The sequence below is a fragment of the Saimiri boliviensis genome, chromosome 16 (assembly GCF_048565385.1).
Source record: "Saimiri boliviensis isolate mSaiBol1 chromosome 16, mSaiBol1.pri, whole genome shotgun sequence".
Taxonomy (NCBI): domain Eukaryota; kingdom Metazoa; phylum Chordata; class Mammalia; order Primates; family Cebidae; genus Saimiri; species Saimiri boliviensis.
In genome coordinates, this window is record NC_133464.1 from 85,358,110 (window position 1) to 85,375,239 (window position 17,130).

General features: G+C 39.9%; 1 long non-coding RNA gene across 1 annotated transcript in view; it reads right to left on the minus strand.

Moving 5' to 3' along the window:
- The window catches only part of LOC141581679 (uncharacterized), a 59,204-nt gene extending 43,403 nt beyond the window's left edge, over nt 1-15,801 (minus strand). The window contains exon 1 of the long non-coding RNA XR_012514459.1: nt 15,226-15,801. This is a non-coding gene — a long non-coding RNA (uncharacterized LOC141581679). The remainder of the gene's footprint in view (nt 1-15,225) is intronic.
- Nucleotides 15,802-17,130: the final 1,329 nt, after the last annotated feature.

Consider the following 17,130-nt stretch of genomic DNA (forward strand, 5'->3'; position numbering starts at 1 on the left):
AAAATGAGGTCAAGAGAGTGGCCCCTTTTCCAATCTGCCCAGTGTCCTTATAACATGAGAAGGTCAGCACACAGCCTCACACAGCGGGACAGCCGTGAGGACACTGAGCAAGTGACCATCTGCAAGTCAAGGAGAAAGCCTCAGAAGGAATCAGCCCTACTTATTAGAAGCCCTACTGATTAGTTAGAAGATCTTGGACTTCTAACTTCTAGAATTGAGATAAATTAAATTCTACTGTCGAGACAGCCAGTCCGTGGTGTTCTGTCATGACAGCCTGGGCAGACTAATGCAAGGCTACTCAGAGCAAAGGTCCAGGGACCCCAGTGACATAGCCTTGCCATTTACTATGACCTTCTGTTTGTCAGAATATTCAGTTGGGAACAGGTAGAGACAGATCTGGACCTAAAAATGTGTGGGCACTGCCTCAGACCACACCCAGATCCTCTGCTCCTTGCAAGGCCTCTGCCCCAAGTTCCCAAGGACTCATTCTGCTCGTGCCCGGCTTCGTCACCTGCTTGCTGCCCTCTGTCTCTCTCCAGTTTGACTTCCTTCACAGGGTTCTGGAATCCAACAGAAACCTTGGTTTATGTGTAGCTCCCAATGTTGGCCCAGTGAGATTGCTCCCATACAGTTCCGCAATCAAGGCTGTGACCCGGCTCCTGAATGTTCTGATGGTTCACCATCTTGCAGGGTGATGACTTCAGAGGCAGTCTCCCCAGGGCTCAGAGATTCCTAGAAGTCAGGTTGTCAGACCCATTTTCCTTTCTTAGTGTCTTACGAATACCTCTGATCTGGCTTCAAAGGCCTTCTGACGCCATTCACCTATGCAAGAGCACATCTTCCTCTTGTGTATTCTACATACCTACTTATTTTTAAAAGTTCTGCATATTATAGTGTGAGAAATCTTAAAGAGTCCTTTTTGCCTGGGGAGAAACTCCTCTCTGGGACTAGCCAGTTCTTAGAGATAGCAGAGCACTCAGCTGGGAGCCTTCGCCATGCAAACTAACCAATGCAGAGCCACTGGCTGGACCTTCTCTACCTGGCTTGTGCACCCCAAATGCAATACCTTTTGTCATCATCGTCCCAGGGACAGGTATCAGACAACTGGAGACCACCCCTGTGGCTTATAGCCTGCTGGAATTACTCAAACTAGGCAATCTTAAAACGTTCACCCCTCTAGAAGAGTAGACATAATTTAAAAAAAAAAAAAAAAAAAAAAAAAAGGAAAAAACACAAACAAAAACAAAACCATTCACCCTACCCTGCCCTGAAGGACTGGGGAAAGAAAATTGAAGGTCCAAATTTTCTATGTAAGAGATTTTAACCAATCTCCCAGTATACCCCGCCTCCTCACCATCCTACAAACCTGTCTTCCACAGTGCTGATGTCCCCAAGTGTGGAGTGCTGGAGTTCAGGTTGGCTCTTTCTCTCTAATTCCTTCTGCAGGCACTTGGGTTGAAGTGTTCCCCACTCTGTCAAGTCAGTTCAATTAACTGACAATCATCAAATTCTTGCCGCAATGTCAAATCCAACTATTTTTTAAAGGAGTTCAAAGTACTTTATCTATTTTTAAAATTAATTCTCGTATACTCTCGTGGTCCATTTTATTCAAAAGTTGTTGGCCAAAGTCACCAGCCAGCCAGTTACTGCTGTGGGTGGAACATCAATCTTGAGATTCTGGGCCAAGATCCACTGATGACCCTTGTGCAGTGACTAATTTCAAATGCTCTGGATTGATAACATTTCATTAATGAATTGGTTGTTGATGGCCTTACTGAAGCGGTGTATCATGTAATTTATGTTATTATTAATTAGATTATTCATCAAAAGCCAACTCTTGACTCTTCCTGAATTTATTTTTACTCCATGAATTATGGCTTTTAATATGATCTGAACAATTTCTTGTTGCAATTCACTTCTTAAAGTCAGAATAATCTCTACTAATTTCACTGACCATCATTACTAATTTTGTTTCATATTCGATTTATTTCACCTGAGTTTTATCACCTTTTAAATAATTAAATTTAATTAGGACAGAAACTGTCCTTTGTGTAAATTCAAATCAGGAACCTGTAGCGTCTCACTTGTGTTACTGAAATATTCAATGCCAATCCAAGTTCCAGGTAAATGGCATTTTCCCAACTCACTTTCTCAGTAGCTAGGTTTTATTCCCCCATGACTGTCGACAAAATATAAATTTGAAAACTAAAATTAAATTAATACCATTAACCCTTTCAGCCTGATTTCACTCAGCTGCACCCCCAAAGAAGTGCTTGGCTAGTCTAGTAACCTCTGATAGAAGGAATTATGGAGGAAGCCACAGTGGAAAAAGACAGGGATTATCTGGTATTGATTTGATTACCATACCTCATTTTTTTCCTAACATTTTACGAAGGCCATATGCTGATATGAACACATTTTGAGGGCCTTTGCTCCCCACGTAAGACAAAGTCACCTCCCAAAGTGAGGCATTGTATATTAAAAAGCCCTACAATAGTACTCCAGGGAATCTCTACTATTTAGAAATAGTTTAGAGGAGATGTAACCAAAAAAAGATTTTAAAAAATATTATCTAGTGGGATAAAATTCACAGGGAGGTATTAATTGCATTTTGGGCAGGCTATAGACAGGGGTAGTATATAAAACAAGTTTTAGGGAGTGGATACATAAAAACTCACTTAAGGCCAGATGTGGTGGCTCATGCCTGTAATTCCAGCACTTTGGGAGGCCGAGGTGGGTTAATCACCTGAGGTCAGGAGTTTGAGACTAGCCTGGTCAACATGATAAAACCCTATCTCTACTAACAATACAAAAATCAGCTGGGTGTTGTGGCTGGCGCCTGTTATCCCAGCTACTGGGGAGGCTGAGGCAGGACAACTGATTGAACCAGGGAGGCGGAGGTTGCAGCGAGCCGAGATTGTACCACTGCACTCCAGCCTGGGCGATGGAGCAAGACTCCTTCTCAAAACAACAACAACAAAAAAAACCACTTCACTTAAATTATGGAACACTTATTAGTTTCTTGTACTTAAGCATACATCCTTTCAACTTTACATTAATCTATCCAACCCTTTATACATTAACAAATGAAAGTTCTTAGCACACTTGATATATTTATAAATTTGAATATTAAACGAATTCAGTGAAGTCATACAACTTTTCACATCAAAGTACATTATTTATCTATAATTAATTTAAATAAAACCATAAAGCATTAGGTATTGAAGCAGATTCTCAAGTATATAAGGTGTTATTAATGGTTATAAAACACATTACAGATAACAATAAGTTGGTGATGATCAAGTCTCAGGGAAGCCATTGCAATTTGTTACACTGAAGACACTAACAAATTTTCACTTCTAGAGATCACACACTAGGTATTAATTCCTCTACTACTGTCTGCGTAATATAATGTTTAAATCTTATCAATTTCTAATACTATTTGCTATTTCAGCTTTCCTATAATTATGATTAAATAGGGAAAAAAGATTGTTAACAAGAGAGAACTATGAAAACTTGAGTCCACATACATTAACTATCAAGGCTGAGACTAATCATTTGTTTTAGGGAATTATTGCCCAAAAAGATAAGACATAAAATCAGCAAAAAAGAGCTTTACCATTTGCTTCAAGAAATTCCTGAAAGCCAATTTATCTGAATAAACAATTTGCTCATCTAGACAAATAACTTTCCTACCAGCAAATTACATGCTCACCTGGACAAAGAGCTTGCTTGGCAAGCAGCAGTTTAGCAACCAAGACTCACTTGAGCCTGGGCATGTGTGGTTCGGGCCTGTAATCTCAGCACTTTGGGAGACCGAGGTGGGCTAAGGTTGTGGGTACTACACAAAATGCACCCTCAACAATAGTAAGCTACTCAGCAAATTCTTGTATTCTCTGAATTTTCTTTGTTCCTGGTATTCTCTGTCTCTGTTTCCTTCTCTTCCCTCTTCTCAGATTACCTGGAGTGATGACTTTAGTCAATTATCTACCTGGCTTGGACTTCATTCCTGCCACCTACATTCAGCCTCTTAGACCGTGGTCCTTAATGGCAGCAGTTCCAGAACAGCCTGGCCAACATGGTGACACCCTGTCTCTACAAAAATTAAGCGGGCATGGTGTGCACCTGTAATCTCAGCTCCTCGGGTGGCTGAGGCAGGAGAATCACTTAGAACCTGGAGGCAGAGGTTTCAGTGAGCCGAGATCACGCTGCTGCACCCCAGCCTGGGTGACAAAGAGAGACTTCATCTCAAATGAGGAGGAGGGAGTTCTCCTCTCTGTCTTAAGTAGGTCATAGGTAACATTATACCTAGACTCTTAAGCCTCAGGGATTTAATGAAATACCATCCTATTTTATAATAATCCTTAACCAAGAATTTTAAGAATCTTAAATTTCTCTGTGGTTCTATTCTTATCTGATATATAGATGATCTGCTACTGTATTCTGAAGAACAGGTGAGGCCGGGCACGGTGTCTCACACCTGTAATCCCAGCACTCTGGGAGGCTGAGGCAGGCAGATCACCTAAGGTCAGGAGTTTGAGACCAGCCTGGCCAACACGGTGAAACCTTGCACCTACTAAAAATACAATTAGCCGGGTGTGGTGGCAGGCACCTGTAATCCCAGCTACTAGGGTGGCTGAGGCAGAAGAATTACTTGAAACCAAGAGGCAGAGGTTGCAGTGAGCCAAGATCACGCCATTGCACTCCAGTCTGGGCAACAAGAGCAAAACTCCATTTAAAAAAAAACAAAAAAGAACAGGTGAGTTACAGAAATGTTTTTAAAAGATAGAGCTTTTAAAGGAAAGTAACAATTTTGTCAAAACCAAGTGCATTACCAAAGATAGATTTGTCTAAAGAAGGTAAATCCTTTCCTCCCAATAGAAGACAGACTTTCTTAGGCTAGTAATTAGGATACATTTAAAAAGACCCCTGAGTTTTCCTAACTACTGCAAAAAGCGGATCCCTACCGTTGCTGAAATTGGCTCAGCCAAGCCTTCACCAACTCTTTTTGTTTGCAAACTAAGCATAAAGAGGCATTTTTGTAATTTAAAATTAGTCCTTCAATAACCTGTCCAGGTTGCCTACCTACACACGATTCTCTAGCTTTTCACTTATCAGCAGAAGTCCCTGGTGTGATGTGTGAACTTCAGGGAAGGTAGCTGAGACTCACTGCTTACGGGCGGCCTTTCTGTTGATTCAGTAGCAAAAGCCCCATACTTAGTATCTAAGTGTAATAGCAGAATATCGACTGAGCTAGTGCATGCTTCTGGCCACTGGTTCTTGGTTTTAGTCTTCCCTATCCTTAGTGGTCTCTGCTATGGTTTGAATGTGTCCCTTCCAAAATTAAGGTATTATCAATGTGATAGTATTAAGAGGCGGGGCCTTTATGAGATGATTGGGCCATAATACCTGCTTCCTTGTTAATGGGAGTAAGCCCCTTTTAAAAGAGGCATTTTATAAGATTAGTTTCTTCTCTCTTGCCTTTCCACCTTCTTCCATGTGAGGATGCAGGAAGAAAGCTCTCATCAGATGTCAGCATCTTGACCTTCGACCCTTCCCAGCCTCCAGAACTATGAGAGAATCAATTTCTCTTTATAAATTATCCAACCTCTATTATTAAAATATCTAGGCATTCTGTTATAATAGCACAAATGTTCTAAGACAAAAATTGGTACCAGAGAAGTGAGGTGGTGGTGTGAAAAACACCTAAAAATGTGGATGTGGCTTTGGAACCAGGAGAGAGGTGGGCACAGTATTGAAGTGAATTCGAGAGAAGACCTAGATTGCCATGAACTGAGCATTAAGGGCAATTTTGGTCCGGGTTCAGAAGAGAAAAGCTGTAGGGAAATCCTGAATCTTCTTAGAGATTATTTTAGTGGTCATGACAGTGGAGATTCTTCTAATGAGGTCTCAGATGGACATGAGGAACAAGGTATTGCAAGCTGGAAGAAAGGTCATTCTTGTTATTAAGCGGCAAAGAACTCGGCTGAATGATTCCATGTCCTAGGACTTTATGGAAGGCGGAACTTAAGAGCAATGCACTTACGAATGAAAAAACCTCTAAGCAGGAACAACTTGGCTTCAGAATTGCTTCTTTTAGCTGCTTTTAGTAAAATTTACATAAAATTGTTCTTTTAACTGCTTTTAGTAAAAATTCAGTAAAATTGCTTCTTTTAACTGCTTTTAGTAAAAAAAAATAAGAGAAAAACTATTTGTACAGATGGAATTTATTATTTAAAAAGAAGCAGAATGTAAAGGTTTGTGATTTACTGAAACTACATATCTAATCTGTCTCCAGCATCATGTAGACACAACTAAAAAGTGGGACATGAACAAGAACATAAGCTTCAGATAGCCTCTGAACAACTACAGATGACAGCTACTCACTCACTAGATTTTAAACGTGTTCTCATTCTTCATTTTTTGAGGGGGCTGAATTGAAGCATTTCCTTTCTGAATACGGACAGTTCCAATGGCAGGAAAAATATTACTTGATTTTGGGTTCCCAGCCTACAAAATTCTAATCTATCTTTCAAGAGACAGGAACAACTATTTTAGTGGCATGGTCATCAAAGACTTTTACAAAAGCTCAACACTTATTCAGAAACTTCACTGCCCATATCAGCTTCACTATTCAAGAAAGATTTTTTAAAAATTCAGAAACTAACATTAGGAAAGTTCTCAGAAGACCTCAAAATTCCATAGCCTGAGAGATTGCCATGGCTTTAAGGTCAACGCCATCAATTTATTTGAGGTTCATGAACACTTCCCTTATACATTAATAACAGGGCGGCCTACACAAACATCCGCAAATGTCACCTCTCATTCTAGGCTCTAACATATTACAAGTGGGTACAGCCAAATACTGCAAGGAATTCATGCAACACATTCAACCTTACGATTCACAGGCACAGGTCACCTTTTCTCATAATCTTCCTAAAAACTTGCATGACCTTAAACCTGAAGAACTGGTGTTCCGACTTAAAGAAATAAGAGAAAAAAACTCTAGAACCTGAATGAAAAAGTTTATCTCAAATACTGCTAACAGTGGACATAGAAGTGAAACTCCAATATATTGATCCTTAAAGTCTCTCAATTAAAGAGACAGGAATAATCTTTGAATCCCTGAAAAGACGTCCTAATCAGAAACGTCAAAGATGATTATTTTTGGACTCTTCTGGAAAAGACAGTCTTGAAACAAACAGATTCCAACCAAGATTTTTTGATCAAATTGACAGCTGTGTTTAGTAGACAATGTACGCTGACTTGTGGAACAAGATGTAGATGACCAAACCTTCAGATTCTCATGCTTCAATCTGAAGGCTTTTGTTCTGTATCTTTTAGGTATTTTCTTCTGCTGCTATGTGTGTGCAAATATCAGCTTTATTGAAATATGGTTTACGTACTGTGCACCTCAATAATGTAAAGTGTATACTACGATGTTTTTTAGTCCATTCACAGAGTTGTGTGACTATCCTCACAATTAATTTTAGAACATTTTCATCACTCCCCAAAGAAGCCCTATACCCATTTACACTAACTCCCCGATTCTCTCATCAACATCTCCAGCCCTAAGGAACCGGTAATCTACTTTAAGTCTGTAAAGATATTCCTGTTCCGGACATTTTATAACAGTGAAATCATACAACATGTGGACTTTTATGATTTGGTTTCTTTCACTTGGCATCATATTTTCAAGGTTCAGCCACCTTGCAGCATGCATTAGTACTTTATTTCTTTTTAGCCCCGAATACTACCTGTTATGAATATACCACATTGTATTGGCCTATTTATCAGCTGATCCACATTTTGCTTGTTTTCACTTTTTGGATGTTGTTAAAATAGTGTACAATGGAAACATGTACAAGTTTTTATGTGGACATATGGTTTATTTATTTATTTTTTTTTTTGAGACGGAGTTTCGCTCTTGTTACCCAGGCTGGAGTGCAATGGCGCGATCTCAGCTCACCGCAACCTCCGCCTCCTGGGTTCAGGCGATTCTCCTGCCTCAGCCTCCTGAGTAGCTGGGATCACAGGCACGCGCCACCACGCCCAGCTAATTTTTTGTATTTTTAGTAGAGACGGGGTTTCACCATGTTGACCAGGATGGTCTCAATCTACTGACCTCGTGATCCACCCGCCTCGGCTTCCCAAAGTGCTGGGATGACAGGCGTGAGCCACCGCGCCCGGCCTGTGGACATATGATTTAATTTCTCTTGGGTATACACCTAGAAGTAAAACTAACAGTCCCTGTGTTTAACATTTTGAGTCACTGTCAGCCATTTTACATTCCCAGCAGCAGTGTAGAAAGTTTCCAATTTCTACACATTCTCGCTCAATATATCTTGCTTATATTTTTGTTTTTTATTATAGCCATATCAGCAGTTGTGAAGTGATATAGCATTGTAATTTTGATTTGGATTTAACGGACAGCTAATAACGCTGAGCATCTTTTATTATACCTGTCATTTGTGTACCTTCTTTGAAGAAATGTCTATTCAGATTGTGTGTGTGTGTGTGTGTGTGGATGTTCTTTATCATGTTGAGAAAGTTCTCTTATCTTCCTAGTTTGTTGTTTTATCCCCTATCCTTAAGGGTGCTGGACTTTGTCAAATAGTTTTTTCACAACTATTCAAATGGTCACATGGTTTTGTCCTTTATTCTATTAATTTCATGTATTATATTAATTGGTTTTCAGAGGCTAAACCAGTCTTGCATTCTTGGAACAAATTCCACTTGGGATGTAGTATAACCTTTTTTATTTGTTGCTGGATTTGGTCTTTAAGTACTTTTTGAGGATTTTTGCATGTATATTCATAAAATATATTGTTCTGTAGTTTTCTTTTTGTGATATCTTTGTTTGGTTTTAGTATCAAGATAATACTAGCCTCACAGAATGAGCTGGGAAGTGTTTGCTCCTCCTCTCCACTTTTTGTGAAGAATTGGTACTCATTCTTTTCCAAATGTTTGGTATTATTAATCATTAAAGCCACCTTGGGCTGAGCTTTTTTCGTGTGTGGAAAATCTGAAAATTACTAATTTAAACTATTTCTCTATTATAGGTCTATTCAGATATTCTATTTTTTCTTGAGTCATCTTTAGTAGTTTGTGTCTTTCTAGGAATCTGTAAATTTTACCTAAGTTGTCTCACTTACTGGCATTCAGTTTTTTGTCGTATTCCCTTGGTACCCTTTTTATTTCTTTAAAGTCTGTAGTAATGAGGGAATGTATTCTCTTCCCAGGTCCAAAAAGGGACATAGTTTCAAGGGTAAGAATCTTCCCAGCACCATGCATCCCCTACACAGAATCCAGGGATTAAAGGTCCTTGTTTAAATTTTCACGGGTGAGGGAAGAATGAAAGATCAATTGCGCCAGCGGAAGTTTAAAGGAACTCCTTTCACAGGCCAGGGGGCTTGGAGGAGGAGGGAATTCCTCCCAGGTTAAAAGTCCCTGTCCCCCATATTCACCCAGATTCCATATTTGGGTCCCCTTCCACAGTCTTCATGGAAGGTTTCTCTCTCTCATCTTTTTCTCTGTACTTTTTCTCTTTCTCTGCCTAAATAAATCACTTTCTGCAAAAACTCTTTGGGATTTAATATTTACTTGCAAGTGCACTGCACCCAGCGTGGTCCCCTCTCCCATTCTTGGGTGACTGAGAGACCAAGAGCCTGGAGCCCACCAGGGAGCAAGCTAAGCCTCCCCTGCACCCTGGGTTCTAGAACCCAGGAAACAGTAATGTTCCCCCTTTCATTCCTGATTTTAATAATTTGAGCCTTCTCTCTTTTTTTTCTTGCCCATCCTTGTGAAAAGTTTGCCAATTTTGTTGATCTTTTCAAAGAACCAACTTTTAGATTTGTTTATTCTACCTATCGTTTTTGTATTCTCGCCTTTATTCTTAACTTTACATTTTATTAGTTCTTTCCCTCTGCTCTCTTCAGGTTCAGTTGCTTTTCTTCCTTTAGAATTGCATGATAGAAGATTAGGTTTATTTATATGAGCCCTTACTTCTTTTTTAAATACAAACATTTGAACAGTAAATTTCCCTTTATGTACCACTTCACTGCATTCAATACGTTTTTGTGTGTTGGGCCATCATTCTACATAATCTTGAAGTATTTTCTAATTGACTTTTTAATTTCTTCCTTGTTCCATTATTTATTTAACCGTATGCTGTTTCCCTCTGTTATTTACAGGTTCTGGATTATTAGCAAACAATTGTTATCACTAAAGCATCTGTTTTTTGCACTGCCAGTCATTCCTTGGATTGATATTAATAAATACCTACAATTTGCTTACAATTTGGCAAAAAAAAAAAAAAAAAAAAAAAAAAAGCCATAAACTGACTGTTAGTTTTGTACACAATTTCCTTTGGATTCTACCCAGTTTACTTCGGTACCGTTGCCATGAAACCAAATGGTGTCATAGACACAACCTCTGTAGCACATTTTAGGTGGCAAACACTGTCACAGAACAGAGTGCCAAAACTCCAAAACTTGCTATCACAGCACACCTAACAGGGATTGTCCTTTTCTCCTGTGAAAGGAAAATAAAACCTTGGGACCTCAAACTCACTATGCCAAATGGAAAGTCAAGCTTGGGAACTGAGTCATGCAAAAAACTGCCTTCCTTTTTTCCCCAAACAGCTGTAACTTCAGGTGCTTACTTTAGGTAAAATGCAGATTCACTGAGCATGAGAATAGTGCTTCAGTGACTTTTTCCTCTACTACCTTCTTTGCAGTGGTAAAACATAGACTCACTGCGTGCTTACCAAACCTCACAAGAATGTAACCAACTTGCCTCATTGCCTATCCTGCCTCTTTCTCCACCCCTTTGCTCTTTCTTGTTTAAATATTGAAGTTCCCAAAACCCTGTTTGGAAAATGCATGGCTCACAGATCAATCCTACAGTAACTTGTGTTTCTGTTTCCTAAGTGTGTCCCCAACCTTGGCAAAATAAACCTCTAGCCAATTGAGATCTGCCTCAGTCACTTACTGGTTTACATTTTTGCAACCACAAAGGAATTATTTGAATGGAGTTGGGCCCTGGTCTGCAGCCACTCTCCTATCAGGGCCCTGGTACCAGCAGAAGCTGTTTATCAGTTTGACCAATTGGACAATTTGCCAAGGTCTGGAGGCTTCTTCCTCCATTTTGGGATTTGGTAGCTGAAGATCCAGGTTTACTAATAGCTGGCTCTGACCTCTTCTTATGCTCAGAGATCTTGACTATATTTAAATTATGCGATCACTTTCTTAGTTTTTTGTTTTTTTACTACCTGAGCAGTTTTATTTACATGACAAGGCTTTTTCTCTGTGCTATTAAAATTTTAGAGCGATCTTATTCTAAGCAAGTAATGAAAAGAACAGATTTGAAAACGACACTTTGTAGTGTCATAGTCTTAAAAATTATCTTGTTAAAACTAAGAGCAAACCGTATGGCCTAAAATAGATCTGGTAGTTAAAATTCTATGTCTTAGGTTTGCTTCCTCAACAGGCAACAACAAAGATCACTCCACCTTGTGGGCTAATAGTTAAAATTCTCCACTTTTACCTCTACAGCATGGGTTTGATTCCTGTAAGGGAACTAGCCCCTCTTGCTTTGATATTTATATGCCTTTCGGGGTACCAATTTATTATTTGTAATTTCTTCTTCTTTAGACGGCTTTTGATTTCCTGTCTTCTTCCATCTGTAGGGGGCATGCAAGGCTTTTGGGCCTTTGTGTGTCAGTGGTCAGCTGAGAATCTAAGACCCTAGATAACAGGCCTGACAGAAGTATGCATTATGCCCCATTCATAGCTAGCCAATTTTCCTACTGTGAGCTGTCTTTGGGGTGATCCTGGATCTTGTAAAAAACTGCATGCCACCTCTTTGTAGATAACTCATGTGCCCATGATTAAGTCACAATGTTTGTTAAGGCACATGGGAAGATACCTTTTGGTAAAGAAATTCAAAAGCAAGAAATATCAACTGTTGGTTGTAGGTAAAACCTGGTAAAAAGAGATTTGAAAGAATTTTTCTAAAAAGATCTTCATTGCCACAAGTCAATTTAAGCTGTAAGCTAAAAATTGTTTCTGAGACAAGTCTTAATCAATGTAGATGTTCATTTTACCAAGATGTTCAGGGAGACAAGTCTGTGCCTTTATGCAAAGGCGTTATGAGGGCTTCAATATTTAAAGGGAAAAAGCATGTTGGAGGGAAATGAGGGAGGGTATGACCACATTACTCTATCTGCAAGTTGCAGGAGAAAGGGAGCAGGCAGGGGAATAGTCAATTAAGTATTCTTCTCATGCTCAGTAAATCAGCATTTTACATAAGATAAGGTGAACTTAGAGTAGCTACCTGGGGAGATATTTACCTTTTATCTGTAACTCTCTGCTTAAGAAAAAAGGAAAAGGCAGCTTCCTGCATGACACAGCTCACTGCTTAATTTTTTCCTTTGGATCAGTGAATTGGGGTCCCAAATTTTTATTTTCCCTTCACATTTCTCCCCGCAAACTTAAAAAAAATCTTTTGGAGAAAGCATTTTAGAAAAAAAATGAGTCTCTCCTATTGGATCCTGTCTACTGTCTCACGGCTAGGACATGAGTTGAACAGGTCCTGTGTGGTTAGGAAAACTCATTTTAGCAGGCTGTGAAATCTCATATCTTACCAAGCAAAAAACAGGGAGAAATAAAACAAACGAGCAGAAAAGAGAAACAACCTTGAAAACTAATATAGGCCCTATTACTCTGAAGTCCATGAAAATGGTTTATGTATATAAACAGGTTGCAGTTATTTTCTTTTGAAATTTAAATTGTCTAGCTACAGTTCTCAGGGCATTAAGGAAAGCATGGCTTAATTTTAATTGATTTCAAATCAGGAAAAATGGGGAAAAAAGAACAGAAAGAAGGAAAAAACTGAAAATACTATTTTGGAGACTTGCAACCAGGGAAAGTTTTAGAATTCACTCCAAACTGTAGAAAATTACAAAGATTTAAAAACATTAGGTAAGGCTAGAATCTAGCCCTCCTATTTTAGACTTCCAAATTTTTTTTTTTAAGATGGGAGTCTCACTCTGTTGCCCAGGCTGGAGTGCAATGGCCTGATCTTGGCTTACTGCAACCTCTGCCTCCTGAGTTCAAGCATTCTCCTGCCTCAGCCACTGAGTAGTTGGAATTACAGGCAAGTACCACCACTCTCAGGTAATTTTTGTATTTTTAGTAGAGATGGAGTTTTTCTATCTTGACCAGGCTGGTCTTGAACTCCTGGCCTTAAGTGGTTCACCAGCCTTGGCCCCCAAAAGGGCTCTGATTACAGGCAAGAGCCACCTTGCCTGCCTCTAATTTCTTGATAATTTGTTTCATTACCCTAGGCAATTGTCAGATACATAGGCCTAACGTTGTTTACTGAAGGAACAACTCTCAGGTGAAAAATCAGCAAAATTTACTTCTTAAAATACAGAGAGAAAAAGAGAGAATCTGGCGTGTTAACAAAGTGATTCAAAATGGATACCAAGTCAAACATAAAATTACAGAAGTCTTCCAGAGGATTGCGTAAGGAGACCAATTGCACTTAAGTAGTTTTAGATGCAGTCTCTATTTAACTGGATCTCTGAGTTCTGAGCAGAGCCCACATTGAATCCTGGGTCTCCAAAACAGGAGAGAAATCCTGGGACTAGGCCACATAATGCTTTTACAGTGTACTTTGTTACAGAGATGCTGCTCTGAGTGTCTAAGCACCCTTTCTCATCCTAAACACCCAAGAGTAGCCCCGGTAATAATAACTATTTTAGTTTAAAAAAAAATCAGGAAACAGAATACAAAAGCAAGCAGTTTAAGATCTGAGAGGACCTTGTTTGTTTTTACTCTTGGGGTTCCATAAGGAAAAACAGAGGTTTCACCCTCCACCAAAAAAAAGTCTGGCACCTCCTCTGTTTTCTTTAAGGAATCCCAGCTCCAATTTCTTGCTAATTGGTTTCATTACCATTGTTAAAATTATTTCCAGTGCCTGATGCAGCAGAGGGTGGGAAGAGAAAGGAGAGGCAGGGAGAAGTAAAGAGAAAAAGCATTCAGTTGAGTGAGAAGAAAAAAACTTTTTTTCAAAAACACAATCTAGGAGAAGTAAAAAAAAGGCGTGAAGCCCTTTTAGACACACACACACACACACACACACACACACACATACATACATACAAACATACAGAAACAAATCGTGGATATCGTCCTTTAATCAAGCTGCCTTTTAACTATTGAGGTCTTAAAAATACGCTTTTAAATACTGTTACCATATTCTAGCTGGCACAAGCTGCTGATATTTCAAAAGTGAAACAAATCTCAAACCAGAAAAGACTTGATTTAGGAATCAACGCAGGCTATAACAGTGAAAAAAGCACAGAATCGTTGCTGCTGAACTACAGCATAGGGTGACTGCCATTGCTCCTAAAGTTTAGCTTGGCTAGCAGAGGTGGTCTTGCCATGTAAATAAAGCCACTAAGGTAATTGAAATGTTTCTCTTTCTTTTTCTTTCTTTCTTTTTTTTTTTTTTTTTTTTTTTTTTGATACAGAGTTTCACTCTTGTTACCCAGGCTGGAGTGCAATGGCACGATCTGGGCTCACCGCAACTTCCACCTCCTGGGTTCAAGCAATTCTCCCACCTCAGCGTCCCAAGTAGCTGGGACTACAGGCGTGCGCCACCATGCCCAGCTAATTTTTGCATTTTTAGTAGAGGTGAGTTTCACCATGTTGACTAGGAAAGGTCTTGATCTCTTGACCTCGTGATCCACCCGCCGTGGCCTCCCTAAGTGCTGGGATTATAGGCGTGAGCCACTGTGCCCAGCCAATGTTTCTTTTCTGTAACTTTTGCTGTTGATTTTTTTCTTTTTTTCAGCTGCAGGAAATTTAGCCAATTCAGAGGACTTCTTTCCCGTAACTACGGTACTTTCTTACAGATTTTACCAAGTTGGGTAGAGCTCATCAAACCCAGTAAGAAAAAGAAAGAAATAACAACAACAACAACAACTTAAACAAATAAAAAGAAACGAGCTAAACAAATAGATGATTGCAGAATGTATGTGACTACTGGGCACTCTAACAGTAAGAAGAAATTAAGACCACTAGCTGTTAATCTTAACTTTTAGACATTAAGGATAATTTCCAAGACAAAACTGCAATCCAGCTACTTACCTAATGGGGCTTATGCTGAAAACGTCTCTCTATCATCTCATGAAACAAGAATAAACCTCAAACTTACCTTTTCTGTTGGAAGCAAGCTGAAACTCCAGAAAAAAAGTTGCCCGTTGTCCATCATCATGGTGAAGTGGCGATGTTGCCTGGGGTAAATACCTGGGGTTCGTTGTCTCGCATCAGGAAGATTAAGGACAGAGTTCCCTCCATTGCCATCGATTTGTAAACCAAAATGTATCTGTGACAGGTCTCAGTCAATTTAGAAGAGGCTTTTTCCCCCCTCAAGGTGAAGGACAGATTCAGGTGACAGCTTTGCATCTTTCTCCAAAGATGACTATGATGTCTTTTATATTTAAAAGGGAAAGTGGGCTGGAGGGGAACACAGGAGGATATGGTTGTAAGGCCGGCCGCCTCACAGAGGGTTAAAACCAACACATCCACCTTCTCTCCCAGCCTGATAACTGCGTCATCACCCAAGCCCGTTATCTGGCCTTGCCTCATGGCCTCCCCACACCCGCCTCCACATACCAGACCCAAGCCCACATTCAGCACTAAATCATGCATTCTACCCCCAGGCCACCGTTGATAAACCCTGCAGGAAACTTTGCTAAAGAAGTCCCACCAGCCCCTGCCCGCTAGCTGTCTGCTCTGTACGCCCCGGAAGGCCCGCCTACCCTTACCACTAGCGCCAAGCATTTCCTGCTTCTTAATAGCCAATCAGATTACCTTCACTTTGTTTCCCCAACAGTCAATCAAGGCCCAAGGTCCCGCCCGCCTACTCATAACCACTAGCTCCAAGCACTTCCTGCTTCCTAACAGCCAATAAGATTACCTTCACTTTGTTTCCCCAACAGTCAATCAAGGCCCAAGGTCCCGCCCGCCTACCCATAACCACTAGCTCCAAGCACTTCCTGCTTCCTAACAGCCAATAAAATTGCCTTTGCTTTGTTTCCCCAATAGCCAATCAATCGCCTTCCATCGCTATAAAACCCCATGTTCTGAGCCGCTGGGCGGAACTTTTGTGGTGATTGCGGAATGTCTCCCAGGAGCTGTAGGAATTAGCTTCTCATTTTCTAATACTTGCCTCGGTTTCCTCATTTTACATCGGCAATAAACCTTACAATGGTCATATTACTGTTATCTATTTGTTGCTGGAGAAAGAGAGCAGGTGCAGCAATAGTTATGACTTCTTCTCATGCTCAGTAAATCAGCACTTTACGAGATCAGATGAACATAGAGTCACTGCCTGGGGAGCTATTTAACCTTTTTATCCTTAGCGCTCTGCTTAAGAACAAAGGGAAAAACAGCTTCTTGCATGACTCAGCTTTCAGCTTAACTTTTTTTCCTTTTGGCATAGTGAATTGGGGTCCCATATTTTTATTTTTCTTTCACAAATTAAAACATATTTAGACTATTTCTTGGTCCACTAAATTTCTCTCCTAAACTCCTGCTAGCCACACGCACTCTTGTTCATTTCCCTATTTATTTATATCAGCCCTTCCTTCCTCTCGCCAACTTCAGTGCCACATAAGGGAATAACAACAAAAATCTAACACCGTGGGACTCCTTTAGAGAAAACAGAAAAGACACTGCAGACTTCTTTTTGGAAGAAACTCCTGTGCTTTTTTTTTTTTTTTTCTTTCCATCAGGGAGTCTTAAGAAACTATAATGAGCATGTTAGTACTAGGGAAAGTATCCTAGTTATGCAGCACCAAAGTATGTTACTGCTGGTAAATGCATACACGTATACAGCAACCTCAATTCCTGCCTGCTCAGAAAAAAAGAGTTCAGCTGAGGAGTCAAAAAGATTGGTTCAGTCCATGCAGTTAATTTCTGTTCTGCTTGATACTCACGAATATTTAGCTCTCCAAGAGTCCTGGAAGTTTTTCCTCTATTCTGATGTCACAATCTCCAAAGTTATCAGAAATCTGCATTCAAGAGCACCTGTTGGAGTTTTATAGCTGATTGTAAA